This window comes from Taeniopygia guttata, chromosome 1A (assembly GCF_048771995.1).
Source record: "Taeniopygia guttata chromosome 1A, bTaeGut7.mat, whole genome shotgun sequence".
Classification (NCBI taxonomy): domain Eukaryota; kingdom Metazoa; phylum Chordata; class Aves; order Passeriformes; family Estrildidae; genus Taeniopygia; species Taeniopygia guttata.
In genome coordinates, this window is record NC_133025.1 from 49,084,246 (window position 1) to 49,105,665 (window position 21,420).

At 47.7% G+C, this 21,420-nt stretch overlaps 1 protein-coding gene across 6 annotated transcripts in view; it reads right to left on the bottom strand.

The window, feature by feature from the left end:
* CACNA1I (calcium voltage-gated channel subunit alpha1 I) overlaps positions 1 to 6,582 on the bottom strand; it is a 161,730-nt gene extending 155,148 nt beyond the window's left edge. For 2 of the 6 annotated variants that reach the window (XM_072923389.1, XM_030262968.4), the window contains exon 1: positions 5,490 to 6,580. The gene's annotated coding sequence lies outside the window, so the exon portion shown is untranslated. Of the gene's footprint in view, positions 1 to 5,489 lie in introns of all 6 variants that reach the window. The other 4 variants (XM_030262966.4, XM_030262967.4, XM_030262965.4 and 1 more) reach the window with 4 other exon arrangements.
* Between the last annotated feature and the right edge of the window lie 14,838 nt (positions 6,583 to 21,420).

A 21,420-nucleotide genomic window follows, 5' to 3' on the forward strand; every position in this document is an offset into this window, starting at 1 on the left:
AGAAGCTCTGCTGTTCCACACCATCCTTCCTGTACCAACCTCTCTGCCCTTTTTGTCTCCATCCCAATGCCCAGCCCAACCCTGCATCAGGACCTGTTGGAGTGAGCGGGAGCAGGAAAACAGCAGCATACAAGGAGTGGGGAGACTCCAGGAGACTTCCTGGTCCCTGTCACAGCACAGAACTGAATGCAACTTGCCACTTCTGCACAAGCATCCTCACCACCTCCAGTCTTTTTCCCAACTCACTGTCACCACTCACATCTGGAGAGGAGATTCCCCAGGATGAAAATGGAAATGGTGAGGTGGAGACAGTAAGTAGCACATCTAAAGGGAACACAATATGAAGAGCTTTGGGGAGCATCAAGGGTCACATCCACAACCTCTCTCCTCTCTAAAAGTTACTGCTCCCCCTCAATCCCTCCAAAGGAGATAATCTGCATAAACACAGCTATGCAATTGGACCAAACTAAGTATTGGCAAAAACAAAAACAGGAAGAGAGCTAAAGCTATGTGGAGTGTGATGATGCCCCAGGCTCTGCCTCCAGAAAGGAGAGAGGATATGGGAAAGAAATGTAACTCTGAAGATGGGAATCTTCTAGAAGCAAAGAAGAGGCAATCTTGCTAACTCTTCTGCAAAGGCCTACAGGCTATTCAATCTCAGGTCAATAGATGGACCAGGACCTTGTGATGGTTCCCCTGCATCCCCCATGATTTGATTACTGACACTGTTACTCATTTACATAAGCTTGAAAGTCCCCTTCTCTCCCTGCTGTCACCAGGGGGGAAAAAAGCAAAGGTGGAACTTTTCAGTGCTTGAACAACAATCACTGAAAAGCAGCAAAAACACCAATGCAAGCATATCTGACTACACACCTGAAATGGACCCCTATATCCAAGCCAAATCCTTGCAGCCTTGCCAGAAAACCCAGTCTGAAAGAGTCTATAATGAGTTACTCTGCCCCCTACCTCCATCCATCCCTGCTGCCAAACTCAGAGTGGGTTTAAAGGCAAAATAAGGAAAAACAAATTGCCCAAGCAATTGAAGGCATCAACACTGCCAAAAGTCCCACTCAGAGATGAGATGCAAGAAAGTGCTGGGCATACTTGTATACACATGCACACATTTGCAAACACACACATGCAGCAGCAGAAACAGGATCCCAACCATTCCTGACAGTCCGACAGATTTTATTGCAGGAAAATCCATTCCTAACCTCTGTCCTGGAAAACAAATTAATTGAGCCTGTCAGACAGACACACTAAGGCAACACAACATCTGAGCAAGGTTTAACACCACTAACCCCACCTGTGCTCTCTATTCAGCAGTGTTTTTGTAGCCATGGCCAAAGTCTGACACCTCAGAAAAAGGAAATATAAACCTTCCCTACCCTCTGCCCCCCCATACTAATGATCATACCAGACAGGCACTTTCAGCAGTCACATCACAGCAGCAAAATCCCTGGCATTTATCACTTCACCAGCTACCAACAGCACAGGTCAGCAGCTCCTCTCCATCCTATTCAACCCCATGGCCATAGCCCCAAACCCAGTATTTTCATAAGGATATGCCCTTTGCTTGCCCTCCAGGGATGCCCCATGGAACTTTGCATGCAGACAAGGGAGTAGGATGTGGTGCCCATGCTGCAGATGATGTCAGAAGCAGAGACAAGCAGTACTCTTGGAACTGGTGGGTTTTTTTTAATACACACACACACATTTGATAAGAGGGTAACAACCTTTGCTTTCGAAGGCACCCTTCCAATCCTGCCTTGATCACACAGACATAGGGCTTCTGCACTGCATTCTGCAGGTGCTGGGAAGCACAAGCTACTGCAGAAAACACCAACAAGCAGGATTCCACACCAGGAGCCCACAGGCTGCAAGGACTGGTATGAATCTGCAAAGCCCCTGGTGACTGAGGCTGGCTTGGCCCAGAAAACACATCCCTCGTGTGCCACCACAACAGCACAACACCTCCAGTTCAAGGCAAGAGAGAAGGCATTTTCTGACATCTCCTCATTGCAATTAGTCCCTGATACACTGGGCTGATTGCTCTTCAGGGCACACTGCGGTGCTTCAAACACTGAGGCCTGACAAGTACCAGGAGAGCAAGTTTATTACGAAGTTACTGGGTTGATTTATGCAATTTGAGTTATGATTAGAGGGTTTAAATAAATTTTGTATCAGTATAAGACGCTCTTCAAGCCACTGTGTGATTTCTAGGAGCTTCAAGGTTTGCACTTCATACACAGACAAATAAACCGAGTAAGCTGCCTATATTAGGTCATTGTAAACAACAATGTACCTCTGCATAACTGACAAGAAAATTCTACTTTCCAGGAGCAGTTTAAGGTTTTACAGATCTTGAACACCCTTCAAATCAGTCCTATATTATCCCATCTAGTATTTTTTTTTTTTAATATAGCTAAGAAGTGGTACTATATGATCTTGCAGATCCACCTGTACCACTTGATTTCTGAACGCATCCATGGACACAGAGGTTCTAGTAAGCTCTGGGCAACTGCAGAAATTCACCTGCTTGCTCTGCTTGCTTGAATGTGCAGGACTGGGACTTCAATTTAGTAAAAAATTAAATTTATTTTAAATCAGTGCCCCATTCTTTTAAAGATTTCTAACACTGTGTGTGCTTTTCATGAGTTTCCAGCTGTAGACACTTGTTCTCTTTGAGAAAAATGAATAAAAATTAGTTTGAACATTTTTTTTTTTGCTAGGAAAAAAAGCTGACCAAGCATGTGCCTTCTTTGCAGCACAGCCTGGAATTGCAAGCTTTTCCCCAAAATCAGAAGTGGCCAGGGCTCAGCATAAGCCAGTCTGGTGGGGGACACCCTCTTTGTGTGCCTTGCTGCTGATGGGGCAGGGCTCTAACACTAAACAGGGCTGTAGGCTGGCACCATGTCACACCGGGCATGGACACATGGGCTCTCCAAAACTGGATCAGACAGCAGAGATGCAGCCAGGTGGGTTGGTGGAAGGAAGCAAGCAAGCCAGCCCAGGACTAGAGGAAATGCCAAAACTGCAGCCTGGGGCACAGGTGCATTATTGGCACCTTGAGGATGCTCAGGACTGGACCACCAAGGAAGGTGCTGCTCTTGATGGGGACAAGAGTGAGGACAGAGGAAAGCTCACCCAGCATTGTAGGTGCACTGTGGGAGAGCCCAGGAAGCCCAGCTGGTCTCCTCATATCCCAACCAAGGCCACCGTGCCTACCCAGAAACACCCACAGGCAAGCACGGAGCTCCTGGTGAGACAGCATCCCCCTCAGTCCCTTGATGGCTGTGGATGTCCTGGCTCTGCATCAGCCAGATCTACAGCCTGAAAACACTCCCAAGGCAGCAAAAAGGGGAGATTTTGAAAGATAAAACATGAAACACGTTGGCATAATCCCCTTTATAATAGGCACTGTCAGATTGATCCAGGCTTCACAAGGCAAACCCCTTAGATGTGGCAGATCAAAGCTTCTTTGTCCCCCTGCCTCTCCTCTGAGATATTCACTACCAGATATCCTGACAAGGCACGTGTGCATCTTCTGGTGCATCGAGGGGGCCACTGTTTAGACACAGCTTTCTAGTGAGATCTGCAGGGAAACTGCTTTTCCCCACCTTCCTGCTGCAGTCAGGGCCAAGGCTTTCCCAAACAGGTACTGCACCCTTGCCCAGCCAGCCTGATGCAAACACCCTGGCAGTGGCAGGCAACCCAGTGCCATGCCCAGACTCCATCCCTGCCTGCCTCCCAGCTGGCCTGGGAGAGGATGGTGGCACCAGACCTTCACTGACAGTCATGCACTGCTGCCCTTCCAAGGAAGATAACATCCAGTGGCCATGGCATGAAGCTATTTTGTTATTTAATGGAGAGAGGAATAAATGCTCTCAGTCCCTTGCAGGCAGCTCCCTCCTGCCTGAGGTTGTGTGCCTGCCCAGACTTCAGGGATGGGGCAGTGCTGGTTGGGGCAGAGCTGCTCAGAAGGTGTCCTTAAAATATAAAGGGGAAGGGGAGCAAAAATGGAGCTCTTGGATTCCCTTTGCAGTGCTCTCAATTAAAAGTTTCTTTGCAGGTAGGGTGTTGAAAAAAGAATGTGCTTGAGGATTTCTTTCCACTGATAGAGAAGCTTACATGTCAGAGTTAAAACACAGAGGGGTAAACGAGATGGAGGGTCAGCAGACCCCTTCCTTCTTTGAGATAATAAATCCTTAGTCACTAGCCCAAATCTAAGATCAGGAGCTCTGCAATAGCACACAGAAACAACTGACAATTTACATAGCAGTCTTCTAAGTGACAGGGACACAGAACCAGTAGCAACCCCCATATCAGTGAGATAAACACCTATTAGAAGAGAGAAAATGCACAACAAGTTCTGCTTTAGCTGTTACCATTTTTCTTTGCAATAATTTGCAGGGAAATTATATATATATTTGGGTTTTTTTATTTTCTGGCTTTTTATTTTTTCAAAACCACCACTACTTGTCACACAGCTGCTGTTACCAAGAAGCAAAAGGTAACCATCAAGAGGGTTACGAAAACCAGTACTGGCAGAAAATATGCCTGATAATTGCCAGCCAACAAGGTCTAACATTATTTCTGTTTCTCTTCTTTTCTAATTCTTCTGTTTCCACCCCACTCCAACCCCTGACTCCAGCCAACAGCTTCCAGTGATGCACAGAAGATGATGCATTTTGCTGAATTAGAGTACATCCTATTCCGTGTCCCTTTTCAGGATGTTGCACATGCAATTGAAATGCAATAACAACCATAAACAAAACAAGACAAGACAATTTAGGAGACTCAAATCCAAGACCGAACTCTCGCTTTGGAAAAAAAAAAAAAAAAAAAAAAAAAAAAAACAATACCCCAAACCTAAGAAGACCCTAAACAGTGAGAAGGTTTTAGGAAAAGTTACGTATTTACAAGTCTCAGGCAGTTACCTCTCCAGGGAGGAGATTTTGTAACCCTCCCTCTTTCCCACCATCCTTCCCCATAATAACAGAACAAACTAACCAGGGCTAAATTTCAAATTCCTGGAATTATTCAAGCTCCTTTTATCATTTACAGTCATGTATAAAGAGCTGCTGATTATCTGTGAGATACACATTCCCTGCTGCAATTGCTCATGGTCATGAACTACTGGACACACAGTTGTCCCCTTTCTGTCACCACCACTGCCCAAAACACACACCAAAATCAATTATTGCTACTTGTTGGGTAAAGAGAGGCAGTTTCACATACATGGGCACCGCACTCGGACATACACGTACCACCGGACATGCACACAGAAACAACTTTCCTCTCTGGAAAGACAGAATTATTCACATTACAGACATGTCTACCCTCAGCTTTACTTCTGCCAGAGAGGAAACAGGTATGAAACAGAACAGGAATGATGCAGGTACATGGGTGGGCGCAAGTTTTCTATTAAAAGGACAGCAAAACGAGACAGACACAAGGTTAGCCAGGTGTGCATGCGTCTCACCTACCTTTGCATGGAAAAGAAATCTCCGAGGGAGAAGTCTCCAAGTCAGAAAAGCAAAATAAAATAATAATGAAGATGCTTTGAAAAAATTCCCCCACCGAGAGAAAAAAAAGGCCCCCCCACCTCCCCCCCCCTTGCACACAGGCACACTCACACGCAGACACACACACCTCAGTGCCCGGGGTGGGGAGAATAGGAGAAAAAAAGATCAGGATCAGCTGAGTGATGGGGAGCAAAGAACCTGCCGGCGAGAAGCGGGGACTTGTGTTAGATCCGTGCCTGCAAGGACTGAGCGTGTGCAGGAAGGAGATGGTTTAAAAGGAGAATACATGGTAAGAAATTGTGGCTGCTCGGGCTGGAGTCTGAAGCTCTAGAGTCAGAGCAAACAAAAAGAGGTTAAAACAAAGGACCTCTTCCTTCACAGGAGGGCTTGGAGGGGTTTTGCCTCTGTTTTGCCAGGCGAGTGGTGTTAAGAAGTGACAGAAGCTTCCTTCCAAAAAGACCAGAGAGGGTCAAAATAATTGCAGGACGTTGGAGGTGTGGGTGGGGGCAAGGTAAGCTATTCCATGGTAGGAAAGTGAGGAGGAAGAGCTGGTGTGTGGTTTCTGTCTGTCTCGCTCTCTCTCTGTCTCATGGTATGTTCGCCAACGGCTTATGGAGCAAACTGCACAGAGAGAGAGAGAGAGAAAATAATTGTACAGGCAGAGAGAGAGAGTGAAACACCGTCCTTACAGTGACACCAAATGTCTTTAGGGGAACCTACAATTAGAGGCGCAGAATGCAGGAATTCTTACAACACAGGAGGAAAGGCAGAAATCTCCTTGCACACCATCACACACCTGCATCCATGGTGGGGTCTCAGGGCAGGTGGTTTGCCCCTTCCTTCAGCCCACTCATCCTTCCTTTACTGGTGGACACTGGCTTCAGCATGCTTGCCTTTCCTTGAACTTTTAAGGATGTGTCCCTCTGCAGGTCACAGATCAAGCAGGTTAGAGAATTATCATTTAAGAAGAGTTAAAAAACCAAACAACCCTCCCCCAAAAGTCCTTCCCTCAAAACCAATCCCACCTCTCTGCCCCATCCTACTTCCCAGATCTGTTACTGGAACTCAGGGGGTGGGAACAACTCTCTGCAAATTAGGATCCCATGCCATTTTGTGAAGCCGGGGGGAAATGAGAGGGATGGATAACGTGCAGGAATCCTACCTTCTAATGGCTAGAACAGAGTACAGCCTCCCTGAGCCTTATCCAATGGAGGGCCAGCACAGCCATCTGCCCCCACTGGTCCCATTCTGTGGCTGAGCAGCCCTACCCCACAGAGCACAGGCCCCTCATTTTTGAAGCATCAACCTTCAGTTTTCCTACTGGGGATCCCAAGTCTGCTCTGGGAAATAGACACTACAGGAAGCCATCACACTCCTCAAGGCTTTTCATAGGTTTTTCCTGTTCAGACCAATAAAATTCCACATGTTATGAGACATGGAGACATTCCTGCTTCCTTGTAGGGTTCAACAAAGCCTCTCCAAACCTTCCTCATCAAGACAATGTCCACTCCAGCTGTCACAGACTTTGCAGTGCATGGCTAGCATAGCTGGGTCAAGGTAATTAACACATCTAAATTACAAATGGCTGGGAAACCAAGCACTTTCATCATAGTGAGAAACAGACCCTTGGATGTTAACTCTCCACAGGAAGGCAATGGAGCAAGCCCACCTTCTGGTAAAGTCAGGGCCACTCTGATTTTACCTTAAAGTATCTCACATGTGTTCACCCCCTAGGGCTTGGGTTTGCTGTACCAGGGACTTGAGGCCGAAGTCAAGGAGCCTCTAGCCACTTACACCACATAAGCCAGGCTCCTTGGAGCTTGAACAACATGGTTGGCACCACCACTGTCTCTCACAAAGCCCTTAAAAGACTTTGGAACAAAAACAATGGCTGTCCGTCCACTTATAATGCAGCACTTTTGTGGTTTTTAAAGTGTCTAATCTTGTTATGTCTCCTGAAAGGTTATCTCATCTCTTAGAGGATCCTCAGGTTGCTCCAGAAGTGCTAAAAAAGAAAAGAGAGCAGTCTTACAAACAACGGGTATATTGTGAGCATCAAAAGTTGCATGATTAACAGCTTCCATGAAAAGCAGCTCTTCCTCAGACAAGTCCAGCCTGCCTTTTTTCATAGCTTCTGATGAGGGCCACAGTTCCATGGGGAACCCATGCATCTTCCACAAGCTGCAAAGAGCTTTTCTTCCAGGATAATAATTTTCTGTGGTGGTCAGACCTCTCCCTGCCCAGGGTCAGAGCCTGTTTGTATGGGAGCTGTGCAAAACCCTATCTCTCATCACCTTTGGCCCCAAAGATGGTTGTGCTTACCCTGAGTTCATCATCCTGCATGAGCTGGAAGGCTCCCAACAGCAGCAGGAGCCCATCCACAACAGGAAGCCCTCAAAAGTGAAGGATTTTGTGACATACCAACCTCAGCTTCTCAGTGTGATGGGGATGTGGTGCTGGGCACAACCACAGACCCACAGTAGATTTTGGGGTCATATCAAAACTGTGTAAGTGTCCCAAAAGCCTGCTGAGGCAGATGCCCCAAGCAGATCTCTAGACAATCTCTCTAACTGCTCAGATGTCAGGCTACTCCTTCCTCAACCAATTCTGGGCAGTCCCCTAAGAGATTTACTCCTCCCTAAGGGCCCCACTAGCACCACACAGTGAACACGCAGCAATCACAGGTACTCACATTCCACACACACACCTGCCTACATATGCCTTCCCCATTCCTGCCTACAGAGGAGGGGCTGGCTGACCTTTTAGTCCCCTCTGCTAGCAGGCTCACTCTGTGCTGCCAAGGTTAATCTCCTTGGCTTTTTCCTCACCAACTACAAGACACTCACTACTCCCTCTCCTCATAAAAATCATCTATTATTCCTTCCCAAGAAATAGAAGGGCTTAAATTCTGTCCCAGAAATGATGAATCTGAGCATTATATGATTTCAGATGCCTGTAATTCACCAACAAGCCCCTTCAGGGGAAACAGGGAAAAATGCAATTGAATTTATTCATGCATGAATATCAAATGAGAAAAAGAGAATGAGGAGGGCAGGAGAGAGAGGGAGAGGGTGAGGCAGGGTAGAGAAACAGGGCAGTAAGGAGAGGCGAAAGAAACAAAACTTCAAAGGGAGATGAAGAGTACATGCAGAGGGGTACAGGAGGACAGAGGTGCATAAACACACACTCAGGACAATCTGTGGGTCATCTGTCATGTCTTCATCCTCGGGTTATATCTGTTTGCCTTCCAGTACATCCACAGTACAGGGATAAAGAGACACTTGAACTCTCACTCAGACAAACCCTCCAAATTGGTAAAAGTATGCAACAAGCCTGGAAGGAAGGGAGAGGGAAAGGGGCTGGGTGGGGAAATGGAGTCATGCCATTCAACACATCACAGATTTGGAGCTGATGAAAAGAGCAAGCCTGGGGTAGCTCATGCACCAGAGCAGAGCTGCCTCATCTCCACAGCCCTCCCCATCCACATATTCTGGGGGTGATTTCTGTGGAATTCCTGGTACATCCACCACAGGCATCCCTGCAGAGCAATTCCAAGCCCTGGGCTGGGAAGCTGTTGTCGTCCCTGAGCAAGGCCCTCCTCTCCACCATCCACAAGGGAAGGGGCTGAAAATGGTCTCCTTGTCCTGCAGCTCACAGTAGTCACAGGGCTCCATCTTCCACCCCTGGTGCACTTTCAGAGAGTTTTGCCATCTGCCCTGAGCAATACAGGTGGGATTGCTTGGAAGTGACCTGGAGGTAGATCACACCAGACATGAGCATGGCACAAGCATCCAGAGCATTTTCAAGAGTCCCCCTCTGTTTTTTCTGTGATTTTTGAGAGGAACAGAAAAGTCCACATTGTTCCTGTCACTACCTGAGCCAGCAGCACTGGCTGGTGAGTTAGTAAGGAAAGTATGTGATTCACTGTAGCTGCTTAAGAAAGTGGACCAGGGGAGAGGGAAAGAGCAAGAAAGGGGGAGCCATATCAAAGCAAAGACAGCAGAGATAGCTTGGTGAGACGCAGCCCTCCCCTCTGCAGGTTTGCAGGTGGCTGTGGGCTGAGCCCACCAGCAGCAACCTACACTGGATTTAAAGGCATCTTCTAGCCAAGTCTCACAGGCATCATCGTGCCTCCTGCCCAGCTGAGCCAGCCCCAGCCCTTCTTTGACAGGCCTGACTGCAGCTCCTGCTCCCCTGCATGGCACATGGGAGCCCAACACAGGGAATTCTGCTGTGGCCACAGGAATGGCTGCACAGCCCATTCCATGCTCCAGCTCATCTGCACAGTGCACAAAACCCCTTGGAGCTGGGACCACTGTGTGCCCAAATTAGTCATGGCTGCATGTTGTCTAAGCTCATCCCCAGGCATGCAGCAAGGAAGAGGAGCAGTCAGACAGAAAGCAATATTTGCCACAGTGCTCCCAGGTAGGGCATCAGGTCCTGCATCTGTTGCTGTTGTGGGTTTATGTTTGCTGCTTCCAGGAGACAGTGCCCAGCTTTTCCCACATCCTTCAAAATAGAAAGAGAAAAATAAAATGAGAGAGAGAGTGTAAGCTCTGACGTGAACCTAACTTTAGATCCAAGGGCTGATGACTCACTCCACTGGGGGAGAAGTGGCTGAGCTGGCTGTAGGTTTCTGTTTATATACCTCACTGAGCTAAATATGTAGACTGAGAAGTTCTTCTGTTCTGGCCCAACAGCTTCAATCTGCATTTCATCCATGTAAATCTTAATGTTCCCTTCCCTACTAAATCCCTCTCTCTTTTCCCCCCAGCACTGCCTTCCTAATCCCCTTTATGCTTGCTTTGTTATAGGAAACTGAAGAAACACATGTCCCCACCTTCCACTCTGGTGTTTATGGTTAGACTGACAGGGGATTTCTGCGAAATGATTCAGTGTTGTGGCTCTTAAGCACAGCTCCTCACACAGATCTGCCAATGCATTCCAGACCTGGCCCAGTGCTCCCAGCCACAGTGCTGGCAGTCAGATCCTGTGATGCCTCCTGATCTGCTGGTCCTGATAGCTACACAGCTCACTGGATAAGCACCAGCTCCCTCCCAGGGATCCCTTGTCCCATTGCTCCAGCATGGAGCTCTACTCCTGACCTCACCCATGTGTCCCAGGGCTGGCACGGTGCTGTCTTCTCCAGCCCGCCACCCTGGGATATGATGTCACTTTGCCATCATGCCTCAGGCCCTAGCTATCACACCATCAGGTTCTCCGTGAGGAAAGGCTGACAGCCACTGCCAGCTATTGTCCACTTCTGAGACCAGAGAACAGATTTTGTCATCAGCGAAAGGTAGCTCTATGAGACCTCCACAAGCCTTTTCACTTGCCAGAGCATGTGGCACTCCCAGCACTGTCCCTCACACCTGCACTCGTACCTTGCACATTTATGGTGCGATGGTGCCATGGTCACTCTCCCATTTGCCAATCATCCTGTTTCAGACACGGGCTGCAAACTGTCCATCAGCTGCACAGGAGGTCACTGGGGATCTGTAATAGCCTAAAGTTGGAATATCCTCATCCCTCTTCATCTGAAACAGCAAAGAAGGGGACGGTAAAAAAAAAAAAAAAAAAAAAACAAACTCAGAAAGAAGCAAGAGGGAAATTATAAATTAATCCCTCTAGCAGAGGAGAGAAACAAAGAGCATGCAAGAGAAAAGGAATCTCTGCCCCAAAGGGCAGCTCTGAACTGTGGTGGCAGACAGGTTTCTAGATAGAAACAAAGACCATTTACAAAAAGGTGGTTTTATGAAAAGTAACGGTGGAGAAGAAAAGCATAATAAGAGTGTGTATTTGGCTGAGAGATCTCCAAGAGATGAAATTCAATTTGACACAACAGCTCAGCCCAGGAAAGGAAGATCACCTTTGCAGTTTAAGCAGATGCTGGGAAGAGGAGCATTGTGTTCAAAGGCCCTCTATGAATCTTCTCTAGATGTAAGCGTGGGACACAATGGTGAAACCTGGATCTGATGTTCCTCAAGGCATCCTTTAGGTTTGGACCTATGCTGTGGTACATCAGTCTCTAAGGGACAGTCTCATACAGTATGTATTTGTCATCTTGCTCCAAACCTTCTCATCTTCACTCAAAATATAAGAGAGTTAATTTCCCAGCAAGTGTCAAAGCTGATCACCCCACTGATCATCCAAAGGACAACATGGAGTGTCTCAATATTCTCCACACAGGAAGCACCAGCACTTCATTTGGGGAGCATAAGCAATCCAAGAAGTGTGTTTGCAAAATGCCTGCTGCAGAAGGACAGGCTCTGATTAGGCTGAGGTCAACAGCATCCAAAAGATCCAATACTCTCTTGGCTCAGCTGTGCTCCTCGGCTCCGTCAGGCAGCCTCTGTCTGCCCTCACACAGCCAGAGGGAGGCCAGAACAGGCAAGAGGTGCCCTCTGATCAGCAGCTACTCCAGGATCAGAGAAAAAGGCAGCAAGAGCTAGGGAGCACCCCAGGGCAGACTACAGTCTGCTTTCAGGCATGTTCACTGCTCCTTAAAAAAAAAAAAAAAAGGAGAAAAAATCTGTTCCAAAATTAGCAGATAGTCCTTCTCATCACCCATCCATCCCTTTGGTCTTAACTCTTTGAGGCTCTGTGCCATGTTCTGCACAGCTGCTTTGTCTCACCTGGCTTCGGAGCCAGGGCAAACATCTGCACTCAGCTGAGTGACAAGGAGCAGCAATGGGTCAAAAACCAAGAGGACTACTAGGGCCAGTAAGAGTAAAGGAGGGAGATTTAGAAAGGCAAAATAAAAAGAAAGGCAATCTTGTGGTGCCACCTCATGATGGGTTTGCACAATGTAGTCTGGGCCAAGAAGTCCTGGAACCAAGGGCAGAAGTGGAAAAGTACTGAGGTGGAAGTCCATATGGTTTAAGATCAACAGAAAGTGAGACCCATTCACCTTTGCTACAGCTCAGGAAAGGCATGACCTTGACAGAGATATTGCTTTTCCTGAGAGCAGCAAAAGCCCAGGCAAGGCAGTAGGTAACTCCCAGCACAAATGATAGAGGACACCTAAACCACTGATGGATTCAACCTTTTTCCATCATACTGTGCCCTCTGGCAGAGAAGCTACGGACTAAAGGAACAAAGCAATATAGGAATGAAAAGGAAAATGTGCTTTTTGTTGTACTACTCACCACTGCAGTGAAGGGGTAGCTGCAAAGATGCCTTTTGCTGAATCAAAAGCATAAACTGGCACAACATGAAAGGTTTGAGACTCACCTGCTCTCCAACATAAGTGACAGTTTATTTCATCCAATGATCCTTATTCTGGGCTCTGGAGCAGGAAGAAACAAGATCTAGTCCCCAGGACATAAGCTTAAAGGAACATTTCCCATTGGGGTGATTATCTCCCCAACATTCTCTCCTTCCAGCGCTATCTGAAGCATGGTGCATACTGATTTCTCCCTCATCAGGGGCAATATGCCCTTCCAAGTACCTGATGCTACCAGCAAGGAATTTTCCAGGTCTAGAGATTGCTGATATACTTTCTCTTCTATTGCTGAAGTATAAAACAAGGCATCTCCTCCAGCATTTTTCAGCTGGAGAAATATTACATAAGCACCTAGTTCTCATCTTAGGAACAAGGAAACTGAGGTCCAGAGAAAGAAGATGATCCATTCAGGATCACCCTGCAGAGCAGATGCAAATCTAGGTCTGCCCAGTCCCAGCTCAGCACACACAGAGTGGGTCATACTCTACCAGCAGCCACCTGGGAGATCCCCTGGATCCCAAATATCATCAAATGGAAAGCAAATCTGACACTTCAAGCGGAGGTCACTGCCATGGGGAGGGTGAGGAAGGTGTCTCCTGCCAAACTTTCTATCATACAGCTGGGTTTTTCACTGGGATAGGTGGTTTAATTTTTCTGTGAGGGGAGGGTATGGGCAGAAATTCAGATCTTGGAGTAGATCAGCTAAACCAATGTGGCATACCCTGTGCTTCTAACTCTTCCCAAGTCCCACAGTCCTCTTGAGTATATTTTCTAAATAAGAAAGGAAATAGAAGAGACAGAAAGATATAAATATTGGAGGCTAAATTTGAGCTACAGCAGTGCCTGAGGGAGAAAAAAAAGAAAAAAGAAAGAAACAAACAAAAAAAATCAGAGAACAGTTTATCAGATGCAAGGTTAGGAAGGGACAGGGGTTGTGGTTAATAATAAGCCAGTTTGCTGTTCTGCTCCCAGGCTAGAGCCCAGTCTCTCACTCCCCTCCCCGAGCTCCTCTATCTCTCCCATGCCACCTCCCACCCTCCCTGTCGCTCACTCTTTCTGCTCCATCACTTCGTGTCAGGCTGGGGATTTGATGCAAGGCTCCTGCCTCTTCCCATGGCTTCACACCACTGCCCCAGCCATCAGCATGGGCACACCGCTCCCTGGGCTCACCCAGCCCCTTGCCAGCCCTCCACCACGGGCTGGGGAGTGCTTGGAGCACAGCAAACCTGGAAGGAAGAGTTCTGCACTGGCTGATGATGGAGCAAGGAGAACGGGTCTGTCTGAGCACCCAGGGCTGCACAGGAGAGCCAGAGCTGAAGGACATGCACAGAGCCACCATGGCCAGACAAACCAGTTTGTCCTGCTGATACAGCTGCTCCAGTGCTGGTACCCAGGCAGTATCTGCATGGCACTGTAGCGTGCCTTGTGTACATCCAAGGGCTGCTCTGGAGGCCCGGGCATGGACAGCAGGGTTTATTTCCAGCTTGCAGCATAAGCATGCCTCTTGTCACCCTATCCTGCCCTCTCTGATGTACAGACTTTGAGGGGAAAAGCCTTCTTCCACTCTGAAGCCCACTGGGACACGAGGTCAGACCCAGCAATGTGCAGAGGAGGCTGGTGCTAGTGGGTTGGACAGGAAGGAAAGAACTCCAGCATTTTAAACTATGAGATGAAGAGTTCCATGTGAAACAACTCCCCACAAAACACCAAGAAGACACCCACAAAATACTTTTTCTGCGTGCAGACAGAAAAAATACATGGCTTCTTGTCTCCATCAGTACTCCAGAGCCACCATTTCGAAGAGGAGATGCCTTGATATCAACTGGGCAGCAAGGCAAGGGCCCCAAACTGGCCATGAGCATTTCAGAAATGCTTATTCTCATCTGCAAATCAAGAGAGCACAACATAATCCTCCCTAGCTAAAAGGCTGCCATACAGCTCCAGGGAGAAGGCTGCTCATCTAAGATCCATGGCTATTGATTGGCCTGTCTATCAAGCTAACTAACTGGGTCACTCCAAGCCAAATACAGAGCTCTCAGGAGCCAGCCCTGAGGTGGGATAGAGTGGTTGTTAACCAGAAAGCTGCTGTGCCATAGCAGGCACAAACTCTATTTTCCACTCCCTTCTAGCCTCCCTGCTGTCACCAGTTCCTGGTGACTCTCCTCATTTCCCTTCCCTGGCTACCACGGGTCTGAAAAGTATTTAGGCAGAGAGTTCAGATATTGTGAAAGCCACCAGGGTCAGGAGACCTGTCTATGCCTAGAAATGCCCTCCAGCACTCACATAACTGCCTACACTTTTTCACAAGCACTCAAGCGAGAGCAAGGTCAGCCTGTGCCCACACAGGGACATTTTCACGTGCACAGACATAACTGGTGGCAGGATGTCTCTCAGGCAAAGCAGCCAGAGACAGGCAGGAGTGCCTGCCCACAGGGAAGCATCAGGCAGGGCTTAGGCTACCTGCATTTTCCTCCCAGCTTGGGCACAGACAGGCTGGGCATCTCTGTGTGAGTCACCTTCCCCTCTCTGCAGAGGGTAATGCCTCAATCATTTTGCTGAAGTGTGTTGGAGCCCAAGGCTGAAATGCAGCCTGTAGGAGCCAAGTGCTTATTATATGTCCTGAGCACACACGCACTGCTCCTGCATGCGTCATCGCGTATGAGCTGAACTTTCAGCAGCGAGGAAAACGAGGGAGGGAGAGAGGGGAGAGAGGACAGGTGACATTTCAGCTGCATGCAGCAGGAGCAGAAGTGGTGAAGAGGTGCAGGCAGTGGCTCCCAAAATACAAGTGCCAGCTAAGGCTCTCACAGCCACTGGTGAGACATCCCAAGGAAGAAAGCAGCATGAGGAAAAGCAAGCAGGGAGGAAATCTTCAAAGCTGGGAAACTGCAACATCAGGGAAATGAGACCAAGGCTGAGGAGAAGACTTCAGCCATGGCAGGTAGGCAGAGCCTACAGCTATAAGTACTGGAATACTGTGTTTGGCTCTGAGGCCCCCAGCATAAGAAAGACACAGACACACTCAAGCAGGTTCAGAGGAGAGCCACAAAGATGGCCCAAGGGCTGAGGCAGTCCCTCAGTGAGAAAAGGCTGAGAGAGTAGGAGTTGTTCAGCTTACAGCAAAAGGCTCCAGAGAGAATTTATATCAACCTTCCAGTACTTAAAGAGGTCCTGCAAAAAATGGGGAGGGACCTTTACCATGGACCATAGTGATAGGACGAGGGGTAATAGCTTTAAACACAAGGAGGATAGATTTAGATCGGATATTAGGGAGAAATTCTTTTCTGTGAGGGGTGGTGAGGTACTGAAGCAGGTTGCTCAGAGAAGCTGTGAACACCCCACATCCCTGTGAGTGTCCAAGGCCAGGCTCAATGGGCCTCTCAGCAACCTGACCTAATGGAAGGTCTCCCCTCCCAGAGAACTAGATGATCTTTAAGGCCCTTCCAACACAAACCACGATGATTCTGTAAGTGAGCAGAAAGAGGATGAAGGTAAAGAGAGATGCTTGAAGGAAATGAGATATCAGAGGAGAATGAGTTTCTGCTAGCCCACAGAACAGACAGGGGAATAAAAAACCATGGGGATAAAAAACTGTGGAATGGTGAGATTGACAAAATCTTGCTATATCATTTTCATGGGCTGGTTTGCACCCGGGATGGAGGAAATAAAATTGTGACAATGTAGATATGTTGGTTGAGGGGACCTAAAGCTCAGGGAAAGCTCACCTGTTTGCTGACTGCAGGCAGCAGAGTGGGTTTTCACTGCTGAGATGCTTTTCCAAGCAGCTTGGGAGCTTGCACAGAATGAATTGAAAGGTTCTCCACCCCTTAGATCAACACTAGAGACACTCAAAAGGACACACACACACACACAGAGTCTGTTTTCCTTTAGACACCTTTTTGGCTCACATCTAAGCCAAGACTTAGCTAGAATTAATTGCCTTAGTGAACAGCAATGCACTCCAATCCAAGCCTTGCAAGGCAAATCTGATGGATGACTTCGGTTGTCTCAGAAAATGACATGCAGTCAAAATCGTATTTGAGGAGTGAAGGATAGCATGCCTCTCTGTAAGGACTTACAGCTCCACAGGTGATGGACAGGTTTTCTTCCATCATTTTGAGAGTGATGGGGGAGGAGAGCACAGCACTCTTCCAAATAGCTGGGAGAATCAAGCCACCATGAGCAGAGATGCAGAAAGCATGACCTACCTGAAAGCTACTGAGCAAAATGAAGCTGTTTGGACTACAGAAGATTGAGAAGGGATGCAATAACCATCCTCAGTTGCATACAAGTTGGCTAAAAAAGGAGAAGAGTTCTCAGTTCTTAGTGCTCACAGTGGACAGAAGCAACAATGGGCTTACATTGCAGTACAGGGCATTTAGTGGTGAGGAGGGCAAGGCATGCAGTGCTCAGACTGCCTGAGGATCATCCTGCACTTCAGGGCTTTGAAACCAGGCCATCCCAAACCTCTTGGGAATAATGCATGCATTCATCATTCTGGGATGAATATGAAGTCAGTGACATCCTGAGGACACAGCCAGGCCTGTCTTCTGTGGGTGTCTAATCCCAAATGGCCTGTGGCCACCACCACAATCAAGTGTTGCTATTGTGGTGCTTTTTGTGGAGAAACAGCAGCTGTTTCTCCCCTGGCCATTTCTTCCTGAGCAATACCCATTTATTTTGTCTTCCTGAGAGTCTCACAGAGCCCAGCATGTGTTTGCAACACTTTGTGAATAATAACACTCATATATCTCCAGCAAAATAAAAAACTGGGTCAGCTAAGGCATATGCCTGTGTACATGAGGAGCAGCCAATGCATCTGCCAATGAACCCTACAGTGCTGCAAAATCCAACCCACCAGGCCCACAGGGGTTATAAGGCAGTGTGCTTCCACAGGGGAAAGAGAGGAGAGATCATCTATAACTGGGAACACACAACCATTTTAGTGACATTTCACAGGTGAAATCATTAATAAATCAGACCTGAGAGAGGGCTCTAACAAATTTCTCATACTAATATCCTGGCCACTGGAAGAGAGGGAGAGAATGTGCAATTACCCCAGCTCCAGAAGCTGCCTCCAGTGCCTCCAATTTATGTGCATACATATCAGAAAGGGCTAGGTGCAAATAAACCAAAGACATGTACTTACCAACTGTAGTGTGCCGGAGGAACATTCAAAAGGAAAAAATTAGTCAGGAATGTTGGGGAAGAGCAGAGACAAGACAAGAGCACATCACACCGCAATACAGAGACTTTTTTAAACCCAGAGGAATTTAGAAAGGAACCAGAGACCTGGCTCACAAGCTGGAGCAGGCTCCACACAAGTGGTCAGAAGGCCACAGGCCCCTGAACCCACATGTTACTCCACTGGCTGCAGCCCATGCCTGTAGATGCCAAAGCAACTACACTGCATTAGAGAGAAGCTAAGCTTGGGATGTTTGTCAAGAGACAAAAATGAGGAATCTCGGCTCTGTCCCTTCCCAGTGAGCGGGACCTTCAGCCAACCTCATGTACACTTGTGTGCACATGCACAGCTGTCCCTCGTGAGCAAAAATCCAGGGTAATGTCAAACTCTGTTAGAGACAAAGGTGTTTGCTGAAGCAAGGCAGCAGAAATGGAGCGAGAAAAAAACCTCAGTAATGGGAGTCACAGGTAGGAGCCACCCAGTTGGCCATTTTTCTTGCCATATTTTACAAAACCCTGGTGAGCAGCAGTGGGTTCCCTGAAAATGCTGTGCTGTGTGATCTCATCATGACCCCACATCCTACAGCCTGGAGAAGACAGAGGGCTGAGTGATGTTACCCACCACCCTTCAATCATCCCTGATCACTCAGTGAAAGTGGCTTAGGCCAGTCCCCTCCCCGAGACATGGATGGGGGACAGGAGAGGGCAATTGCCAATTTTAATGCATCCAACAATAATCAGGATGGCAAGGATGTACAGAGCACAAAATCAGGCAGCAAAAGTACACAGGCAGGGAGCTGGAAATAATTACCATGATACTGTAACCAGAAAATACAAGGCCAAGCTATTTACCATGCTAATTAGTGTTTATCCCTGTTTATGACTGCACATGGCAGTGGGATTGGAGGCCTGATTGGAGGTGTAAATGCTTAAAGGAACACGCTCTGGCTATTAGAATTAGACACCAGGTCAAGGGAAAGCTTCTGCTGAGCAAAGGACAAGGAGAGCTAAGCCATGCATCCCTCTCTTCCTGTAACAAAGAATTGGAGTTGCTGAAAGGAAAACCCAGATGGTCCTTCCAGAGCATAGCTATGGGGAAGTGTCCAGAGACTGCTACATGCTATTTATCTGCTAATGCATCTCCATATCTTCATTTCCCTCAGGTCTTTTTCTCCTACACTGTTTCTCTTGGATGCTGCAACCAGATTAAAGATTTCCCTGAAGTGTTCCTTAATGTTCCTCCTTCTAAACTGAGTCTGTTTCAACAAAATAAGACACAATTTTCCCTATATTGCAGCAGAGTTATTTTTCCAAGGCAGTTTTCCCACATTTTCCCTCATCCAACATAATTTTTTTTTTTATTTCTGAACAGACTCAGAGTAGAGGCACAGGAGAAAGGGAGGGATCTGTCACAGTTTGCCTGGTTGCCACTGACAAAGGTGAGCATTAGGATGAGGATTCAGGAGTTTATGATAGGATCCCCTGCTCCACCACTCCCTTCTGTGTGATCTCCCACTGGGATGTTCTGCCCAGCAGCAGCTGGTCAGCCTCGGCTGCCTGTCCTCACCACTGCCTGCAACAGAACTGCCTTGACAACAGCAAGAGGTAGCTGAAATACTTCCCTAACCATTTTTTAATTTGTTTAATACTGTAGGCTATGTCATAGGGGAAAAAAATCTCTGGAGGTGCTGCTTATGCTAAGGAAAAGTCTGAGTGTTCAGGCACTGGGCACTGCTGATCTTTCCAAACCTGGGTCTATCACTCCATCCTGCAGGGGCTGATTCAGTCTTCCCTTGCACCACTCATCGCCCACAGAGTCTCCCCCTGAGAGAAGCCCTGCAGCTGGTCTCGTCTCTGCCTCTTGCACTTTATTCTTCAGCTCAAGGATTAAAACAGCGCCTGCCTCTGTCCTGTGAAGCTCTCTCCCAAAATAAAATCAAAAGGCAGTGTTGGCCCCAATCTGTCCCTATATCTTCCCTCCATTCTACATTACCAGATGCTCTCAAGGAGCTTGGCATGTCCTATTTGCTTCCATCGAGGATGTGATATCTGAAAACCCTTGGGACACAATGGCTTTCCAGTCTGGAGAATTTGCCTCCCCCTCTGCATCAGATGTGTCAGAGCAGCATTTCATTTACCTTTTCCAGTGATTTTTATCGGTCTAGTTATTAATGAGGATGTTTAACCCACTCCTGGAAAAATCCTTGGAAATCAAAGTTACGGTGAGGGGGAACCACTGTGAGGGAAACAGTCTTAAAGTAAGACAGACTCCAAGCAGGCACTGACCCTTTGGTGCACAAAGAATGATCCCACCTCAGCTGATTCTGTCCCCTTCAAAGGCCTGTGGGCACCCTGCCTGCCACCAGCATGGGTGGCTGTGCACTATAGCCATGTCACTCTCCCTAGCTCTCCCAGTACCATCACCCTGCACTGCTGTGCTGAGAAGCCATGGCAACCATGGCCACCTCAACACAGTTGCTAAACACACCTATGGCCAAATCATTGGTGCCTACCTGGGAAAAGCATTTAATTTCATAGACAAAAAATAACTAACAAAATCTATTTGAATCTCTTTGTCTGATGAACTGCTTCTTTCCTCTACCCTCTTCATTCAGGATAATGTCCTTATTTGCCCAGTGCACAGACTTTCAGCCTTCTCACCCATATTGTCCTCAGCATCATCATTGCACCAAAGGATTCCACCACACACCTTTCACAGTACGGACATGTGAGAAATTGCCATCATCAAAGAAAAATAAACTTCTCAAGGGGAAAAAGTGACTACATCAAAAGCTCACTCTCATCCTTCAAAGAGGGCTGCTGTAAGCTGTCCAAACTCCAGTGTTCGCAAACCTCCCCTCCTCCATGCTCTTGTCACTTTGACAGGCATACCTGTAATGCCTCCTCTACACCACTGCCCTTCCAACCAGTGCTCCCATAATGCCAGAAGACACCACAAGTGCATCTGCATTTACATTTTGGCCACAGACGAGGGGAAACCAGAGCTGCTCACCGTGTTTACCCTGGCTCTTGTACAGCTGCACGAGGGAGCTGAGCAGCTCCTCCATTGCCACCAGTCTGTACATAACACACCCTGACACACAGCAGCTGTTGGCCCCATGGACCATGGCAGAAATTTGCACGCCCATATGTTGGCAGCTCAAGCAGAGCAGAGTCACACCTTGGCCTGTGGGATGCAAGGGGCAGCTCATCAACTCCCCCAGAATACACATTCTCCCTGGCAGACAATGCCCCTGGAGATTCCTGGTGTCCAGCTGCTGCACCAGTGGCGAGTGCTCAGTGTCATTTGTTCCTAATCCTGTGTGCATCTCACAGCCTCAGTACAGTTGGTTTAATAGCCAATCTCTGCTGGGAGGCAGCTCAGGGAGGAGAGGGAGAGAGAAAAAGAGGAGGGAGGGAGAAAGCAAGCAAAACAAAAAGAGAGCAACATGAGTAGGAGCCCATAAAACAGAACAACACTGC